The 8,798-nt window shown below is 46.8% G+C and overlaps 1 non-coding gene across 1 annotated transcript; it reads right to left on the bottom strand.

Annotated features, from left to right (window-relative positions):
• Positions 1–5,290: 5,290 nt before the first annotated feature.
• On the bottom strand, positions 5,291–5,434 carry LOC129690938 (small nucleolar RNA SNORA48). The gene has a single exon (XR_008722391.1). It is a non-coding gene; the product is annotated as a small nucleolar RNA SNORA48 (small nucleolar RNA).
• Between the last annotated feature and the right edge of the window lie 3,364 nt (positions 5,435–8,798).

Genomic DNA, 8,798 nt, shown 5'->3' with positions numbered 1-8,798 from the left:
TGTCCAGGTGGAGGGGGGGGAGGTAAGGCTCTCCTCGGGAACTCTGGGAAATGGAGTCTTCTCCATGCGGCAGTGCGGCGCCGGCGCTTCTGGGAAATATTCTCTTAGGCCTCACAGCCTTATGGGAAATTGAGTCCTATGGGCGGGACGGTGGACGGTCTGGCTTTGACTGCCGGAACTGCAACGCAGAGGACGAGCTGTTCCCCAGACGGACTCCGGACACAGGTCCCACAAGGCAGTAGTGGGCTGGCCAGGAATCTCCATTTCTTATCCTCCAACGAAGACCACTTCCCATTGGCCCTTCCGCATATCTCTGAGTGGCCAGGCGCCTCCTCCTGGCTGAGCCAGCATCCGGTAGCAAACTGTAGGTGGCCAAGAACGCAGAGAAGATTCATTTACCTAAACAGAGTATTTTAAAGCACTGAATAAAATCTCTTCTACTTCGCAACATCTTAAAATGTTTCACAATGAAAACTTAAAATATCAGTCAGAGGACCCCATGTTGGGATGGTGTTTTTAAAGGCATTTGGTCCCGACCCTGTCCACCTGAGTTTGATCTACTGGACCCATATGGTGAGAAGCCAGAATTGACTTCCACAAGTTGATCTTTGATCTTCACACTCACACTATCGCACAAACGCACCCACACATACAAACAATAAGTAAATGTAAAAAACTAAAAACACGTATTGATTGTGAGGAATTCAGTAGGACAGCAGATGATTGAATTTAGCTAATTATATCAACTGGACTGGTAGTGTTAACTAAAATACAGCCATTCGAGGAGATGGCTCGGAGGTTAAGAGCACTGGCTGTTCTCAAAAAGGTCCTGAGTTCAATTCCCAGCAACCACACGGTGGCTCACGACCATATATAATGAGATCCGGTGCCCTTTTCTGGCGTACAGTAATAAATAGATATGTCTTAAAAAAAAAAAAAAAAAGCAGGCATATCTCTGAGTTCCAGGTCAGTCTGATCTACAAAGTGAGTTCTAGAGCAGCTAGAGCTACACAGAGAAACCCTGTCTCCAAAAACAAGACAAAACAGACACAGGCTAAGAAAATTGGCTCAGGGAGTTTACCAACAAGCCTGATGACTTACCTGAGTTCAACACACACACACACACACACACACACACACACACACCCCCCAAATAAATAGTGGAGGAGAGAACTGGCACACGTAGTTTTCCATAACGTCAATTTTATTGGACAATAATGAACACAGAAGGCACAGTGGCTTCAGTGGGAACAGTATGCACAGCTGTCCAGATTCCTTTGATATTGAGCTAAAGAAGCAAACATAAGTTATTTTATTCCAAGCTTAATTATGGTTATTAACTTTTGAGATTACAGATTTCACATCACACAATGAATCTATTTATCTACGTGTAGGCTACTGCATGTCTACAGTGAGTCCAGGGAGTTCCAAAGTGCCTGGAGAGGCAGAAGCAGAAAGCGGATAGGGATGACAAGAGTCCCTGGGGTGGGTATGAGTCAAATTAGCAACTGCTCTGTGATGTTACCTTCAACCTATGAACCCATGAATTTATTGGGGTTACTAACAGGAGCTACCTTACTAAAAGCCCACCCCAAAAGCCATCACTGGGTGATGACTCAGGAAGGCTGGAGCCCTGGAGCTCTCTGCATGATTTGCAGTTAGCTGGGTAGGTCTCCCCTTCTCAGCGGTCCTTACTGCTTATGTAATCTTTGGGGAAGGGGGTGGGGGTGCATCTTGAGAAGCTGGTTTCAGGGACATCTTGAGACTTGTGAGTTGTTTTGTTTGTTTGTTTGTTTGAGTGGGGAGCATTGTGACAGAGTTTCTCTGTGTAGCCTTGGCTGTCCTGGATGCTCTTTGTAGACCAGGCTGCCCTCTAACTCACAGAGATTCACCTGTCTTTGCCTTCCCTAGTGCTGAGATCACAGAGGAGCACCACCACACCACCACACCCGTGCCAGGACCTGGCTGCTTCCCAAGTCTTAAGAAGGCCCTCTCTCTCTCTGGGGTGGAATGTTTCAATATCTTTTATTTACCCCTTGACAAATGTATACATGTCTATGATGTATTTTTATTTAATTCACATCCATTAGCTTCTCTTATCCCCCTTTTTCCGAACAAGCACCCCTCATAATTTTATGTCTTTTTAATGACTTGTTGAATATAATTAAGCTTACTTGCATGAGCACAGGTGTCGGGTCATTTATTGGAGCTCAGGCAACTTCCCACACTGACAGACATAGAGACCCTCTTTGCTGAATACATGTCAAAGAAATGGCACTTAAGTCTTTTAAAGACCTTGAAGCCCTGGAAAAGATGCCTTCACAAAAGGAAGCCCTTTTCTAAATTCTCTAGGAATTTAGCACCGTTCTAATTGAGGTTGTGCTGAGCCTGCTGGGAGCCTCTGGACTGCTCATCTCCTGAGCAGAGGTTGTCTTTGGGCCTGCTTGCAAGGTGTGCCGGGAGCCTCAAGGCTGGTTATCTCTAGAGCAGAGCTTAAGTCCCAGAGTCTGTCTAGGAATGTCCTTGGCACAAGCTTAGCACTATTTAATAATGACAAAACTTCACTGTAATCTAAAACCCCCACCCTTTTTGAGACAAGATGTCACTATATAGCTTTGGGTGGTCTAGAACTAACTGCGTACATGTAGTGGGCTGGCCTCGAACTCAAAGAGATACACACAAGGCATGTGCCCAATTACTAATCATTGCCCCCCACCAACTTTTTATTGATTCTTTGGGAATTTTACATCATGCACTCCTGTCCTGCTCATCTCCCCGTCCCCTCATATCCACCCTTCGCTCTTGCAACTTCCTCCAATAAAACAAACCAAACCAAACACAAAAAAACATCTTATCGTAGAAGCTGTAGTATGTTACAGTGTGTTTCCCAGTATATCCCCCTTGTCCATACATCTTCACTCTTGGGGGTTGGTCTGGTGCTCTGTGTAGTCAGATGCTAAATACTAGCCCCAAGATCTGTTTGCTATCCAGACAAGTACATTTTTGTGTACATTGAATGATGTGCAAACTTTGCTCCCTTATTATTGCAGATTGGCTAATAAAGAAAGGCTAGCGCCTGTAGCTGGGCAGAATAAAGGTAGACTGAGCTTCGGTTCCTGGGCTTAGGTTCTGAGGAAGGGACCACAAGGTGGGAAGAGAAGCAGAGGAGAGACAAGGAAGAGGATGGAGAAAAGAGGAAGTGGCCTGATGGAGCAGATCCAGCCCATCATTAAGACAGAGACCTCTTGATGTATTGCAAATGCTGACTCGTAGCAAATGTTCATTGCAATAAGTTATTGGTCTGGTTTGAGATGTTTGGCTTCTGTGACACCATCAGGATTGGATCCTTATTGGGACTCCTCCTGGTTATCCTGTTGTTGCCTGGAGTCATGGAGATCCTGCCGCTTTAGAACAGCAAGATTGGCCCTTTCATGAATCCCAACCATTTGCAGATGATATAGATTTTGGGGTAGGCCAATTCAGAGCCATGGATCTGGGCCTAGATGATAGCTGAGCTGGTCAGCCCACCAGTTCTTCCTTACCCACAACACCAGGGTGAGCTCTCCTGCACTGCTTCAACTAGGTCACCCAACACCATTGGCAGGAGGCAGGGTCAGCTCTCCTGCTCTCATGCCCTAAAGGGCCTGCTCACCTGGCACCCAGGGCTCCAGAGCCAGCTCCAGTGTGCTGGCCAGTCAAGGTTCCTTCATTCCAGGCCCACTCTCCCAACTGCTGCAGCCTGTGAGGGGTCGAGACAGCTCTCCCCTCTCACATCCTGGGGTCTGGCTCACATGTGTCTTTGCCATCAGAGCCAGCTCCACTGTATTGCCCAGGTGAGCTGCAGTGCTCTCTCAAGCACTACAGCCAGTAAGGGGGCAGGGCTAGCTCTCCAGCTCTCATGACCCCAGGGCCAGTTCTTCCAACTGACAAAGGTAAGGGTTGTGGGGAGACAGGGCATTACCCTGGCACCCATGCAGATGTGGCACTCACTGACAGATGTGTGGCAGGGCCAGCTTTCCTGAGCTCTCACTCTAGGGACTGGCTCACCTGTGTCCCCCTGCCACCAGGGTCCGCTCTGCTGTGCTGTCTAGATGAGGTGCAGGGTCTCCTCTCCTGAGTGCTCCAGCTGGTGAGGGTCAGGGATAGCTCTTCTGAACTGGTGACTCTTTGGGCAGCTTTCCCAACTGCTGGTGGAAAGGGCATCACCTCTGTGTCCATGCCACCCACGGCTGATGAGTGGCAGGGTCAACTCACACACACTCACACTCTCAGGGCTGAGTTACCCCACCCCCACCCCCAGGACCAGCTCCACTGTGCTGCCCTGGTCTAGGCACAAGGCCTGCTATCCCTATCTGGAGTGCTGTCACTGGTCAGAGTTGGGGCTAGGTCTCCAGAGCATCCAGTGAGGGGCGGGGCCTGTTATGGACAGCCCCTCGACATGCAGGTGGTCCATGGTGGCTGCCCCCACCCCCATCCTCATGTTCTCTTGTTGGGGTAACTTTCCTTCACATTGTGTGAAGGAATGTCCCATATTTTATTTCTTCTTTATTATTTTATTATTGTGCATCACTGTTTTGTCTGCATGTATATCTGTGTGAAGGTGTCAGAAGCTTTGGAACTGGAGTTACAGACAGGTGTGAGCTGCCGTGTGGATGCTAGGAATTGAACGAGAGTTCTCTGGAAGAGCAGCCAGTGTTCTAACTGCTTAGCCATATCTCCAGCCCCAATGTCCTGTATTTTCAATTGTTAATTCTGTACAAAGTGCTGGCATGTATCATCAATTCTATGGCCCATCACCAAGTTTTCTATTTTGGAAATGTTCATCTTTCCTCACTTGCTTAGAGGCAATCTAAAAGATGTTCAAATGTTGTAGAAGGTGAAATTTCCTGTACGAAGAGGGACGCCGGGAGAAGAAGGCAAAGGTGTGGGAAGCAGACGTGAGAACAGATGGACATGAACGGGAGCAGAGAGCTAGCCACATGACAGGTCATAGGGAAAAATAGTGAAATCAATCAACTATATAAAAGTCTCTGTGAGGTTATTTATATTGTTGATGAGTCTGAGAAAGTTCCACTGTATTTTCTAGTGGTAATATGAGACGCGGACACCAACCCTTCCTGCTGCACAGCCATGGACTCAGACATGGCCCTCAGTGGCAGCTTGGGCTGGGACCTCCCCGTGGCCCCAGGTGGCTGTCTGGTCATTCCTTACAGGCTACTCCTCTCCACCCTTGAGTCTCCCGTTCCATCTCTATTCGTAATGCTCATGCTACTCCACTTCTCTTGATTTGTTACGAGTCCTAGGCCCAAGAGAGCTTTGGCCACTAAGCCAGGCATCAAGATAGGATGAACAAAGGGCTTCATCTGCTCTGCCCCTGGCTGATATAAAGAAAACACCACCTATAAGGTATATCTTTGCCCATTGCCAGTGGGCACTATTCATTCCTTTTAATGTTTATTTTTCCTGTAAATAAGGTAAGATACTAGGGGGCAGGGAGTCCTGAACTGACTCGTTAATTGACAAGTGCTGGATTATAGTGCTTAGCTTCCTAGAGTGGAGAACTGACAGCTAAGCAGCCCCTACCTGTGTGATGCTTTCCGACACCCCCCCTTTGAGACAGGGTTTCTCTGTGTAGACCTGGCTGACCTGGAATTCACTGTGTAGACCAGGCAGGCTGGCTACAAATTCAAAGATCCACATGCATCTGCCCCCTGAGTGCTGGGATTAAAGGTGTTCACCACCACTAGCTACTGTGAGGAATTTTTTTTTTTTCTTTATTTGAAAGATCTCAGATAACTGAGGAAGCTACATTATGACCACAGCTTGCTGCATAGGCACAAGTCCAGTTCCAGAAGGCACTGGATCACTTAACACAAGTTTCAAGTAGCTTGTATTCACTATTTTGCCATTAAAAGCCTGGGTTGAGGGGCTGGAGAGATGGCTCAGAGGTTAAGGACACTGGCTGTACTTCCAAAGGTCCTGAGTTCAATTCCTAGCAACCACACGGTGGTTCATAACCATCTATAATGAGATCTGGGGCTCCCTTCCGGCCTGCAGGCACATATGCAGGCAGCATATATTGTTTAAATAATAAATCTAAAAGAGAAAGAGAAAAGAGAGCCTGCGTTGAGACTAGGGAGGTGGCTTAGCTGATAAAGTGGTTGCTTTGGAGGCACAAGGGCTGGAATTTGAGCCCATGTCTTTCTGTAGACTTCTACAGTTTTCAGAAACAATATGTGTTCTGAATAGTTTTATGTCAACTTGACACATCCCTCACACCTTCCTCATCTCAGAGGAGGGAGCCTCAATTGAGAAAATGCCTCCCTAAGATCAGGCTGAACACAAATTTGTAGGGAATTTTCCTATTGATTGATGGGGGCAAGGCCCAGCCTATTGTGGGTGATACCATTCCAAGGCTGGTGGTCTTGAGTTCTATAAGAAAGCAAGCTGAGCAAGACATGTTGAGCAAGCCAGTAAGCAACAACCTTCCATGGCCTCTGGATTATCTCCTGCTTCCAGGTTCTGTCCCTGTTTGAGTTTCTGTCCTGACTTCCTTCAGTGATGAGTGGGGCTGTGGACGTGTAAGCAAAATAAACCCTCCCTCCCCATCTTGCTTTTTGGTTATGGTGTTTTATCGAAGTAACACAATTCCTAAAACAAACTGTGGGGTGTTGCTGTGACAGACCTGGCCATGAGAGGAGGACTGTGAAAGGACTTTAGAACTTTGTGCAAGAAAAGCCATTGAGTATTTAATGCTTGGTGAGCTGTTCTGTAGGATCTTGGACGATAAGAATGTTGACGGCAGTGCAGAAAATGGAGGCCTGGCTTGGTAAGTTTCAGAGATTGCTAAGTTTTAAAGATTCTATTGGGGACATTTGTTATTCTGAATTAAGATTCTGTGATTCTGGTTAGGTGTAGGGCTGAAGAATCAGCTGTGATTAACAAGATACCAGAACTACTAAAATGAAACCTTCGCTTTGCTTGGATACTCAGTGCTGTTTGGCTGGAGCTGACAGGAAGAAACTGGCATCGCTGAGGTAAATTTTTCTAAGAAGTGTTTCCTGAAAGCTAACAGAAGTTGTGTTCCATAGGCAGCCAAGATTGTACCTCGTACTGGCATGTGGACGTGGTAATGTATAAGAGTCAACTAGGTAGTACAGGTTTTGAAGACATGAAAGGGGTCATGGAGAGCAGCTGAGGCTTGGCACTTTGAGAGGCCAGGAGAGGCCATTGGTGAAGTTACAGCCTCAGCTGATGCAGGATATTTGATTACACTGTGAACCCCGAGATTGTGTTATTTACTGGAAAAACCTGTTTCTAGTTGTGATATGGTACAGTCCTAGCAAACACCTTTAATTCAAGAGCTTTCTGCTTGAGTATTGTAAACAGGATTAAATAAAGTCAACCATAGACCAAAAGGCAGAGCAGGCAGACATTTGACAGGGAGTGTATATGGAACTATTAAAGAAAAACCATCAAGAGTAAGAGGAAGTCAAGAGAATGGACAGAAATGAACAGGAAGTAGAAGGCAGGGACATTCAGTCTGAGGATATTGAAGACCATATGGAAAAGGAGAGATTCCTTATGAGAAACATCTGCTGAAGAGGAGGGTCCTATCTTATCAATAATAATAAAGATGTTTTAAACTCCCCAAACTTTCTCTGCCTCTCTGAGCTACCCCAGCATCTGGCTCCTGAGTCTTTATTGGTAAAATCGAATGATTGAGATTTTATTAAAAACAACAGTCGATAGTAGTTTAAAAATAAACAGGATATAAAATGTAGAGATAAACCCACATAATTTTTTTAAATTTATTTTTATTTTATGTACATTGGTGTTTGGCTGCAGGTATGTTTATGTGAGGGTGCTGGATACCCTGGAACAGGAGTTTCAGATAGTTGGGAGCTGCCATGTGGGTGCTGATAATTGAACCCGAGTCCTCCCAAAGAACAGTTAGTGCTCTTAACTGCTGAGCCATCTCTCCAGCCCCTAATTCATTCATTCATTCATTCATTCATTCATTCATTCATTCATTCATTCATTCATTCAAGATGACTGTTAAGGTTGTACCCTCCATGAGGCTGAAGAGATGGCTCAGTAGTTAAGAGCACTTGGCGCTCTTCAAAGGATCCTGGTTCCCTTTCCGCACCCCATGGCAACTAACAACTGTGTCTATAACTCCGTTTCCAGGGGATCTGATGCCCTCTTCTGGCCTCCAGAAGCACCCACATGGTGCACAGCCATACATGCATTCGAGACAATAATACACACACAATAAAATAAAGTTCTCTGCCTCAGTCAGTGAACTTGGCCTTGTAGGCTCTCACCTAACTTCGCAAGGTCGTAAAATAAACTGCCTTCATCTTACTGCTGAGTCTGCAGTGGCTTATTACAAAGTTAAGATGTTGTTTCTTAGGCACAGTGGCTCAAAGCTGTCCTCGGCCCCCCCCCCCCCCACGCGCGTACGCACATACAATAATGACAAAGATGTTTAAAACCCCCAACAACTAAAACCAACAGAACCATCACCACTACAACCAACAAGAAGCCTTTAGTGAAAAGCTCCCTGGAGGGCCTGCCTTTTGCACCTCTTCCAGGGAAGTCTGGCTACACCTACCGCCGAGCCTCTTCACCAGGCGCACGCCCCTGTGTGCAAGCCAGCGTCTCACCCCACGCGTGCGCACTGGGTCCTCTGGCTGGCCGCTATGGCCTGGCCCGGAAGTCTGTGGCACGGAGACGGCTCCGGCCCCCATTCTTATCCTAGAGCGGCTACGGACGTCCTCCGGGTGGAGCCTCGG

The sequence above is a fragment of the Psammomys obesus genome, unplaced genomic scaffold, assembly GCF_907164565.1.
Source record: "Psammomys obesus unplaced genomic scaffold, mPsaObe1.curated_primary_1811, whole genome shotgun sequence".
In the NCBI taxonomy this organism is placed as follows: Eukaryota; Metazoa; Chordata; class Mammalia; order Rodentia; family Muridae; genus Psammomys; species Psammomys obesus.
This window is presented reverse-complemented; position numbering and strand designations above follow the sequence as displayed.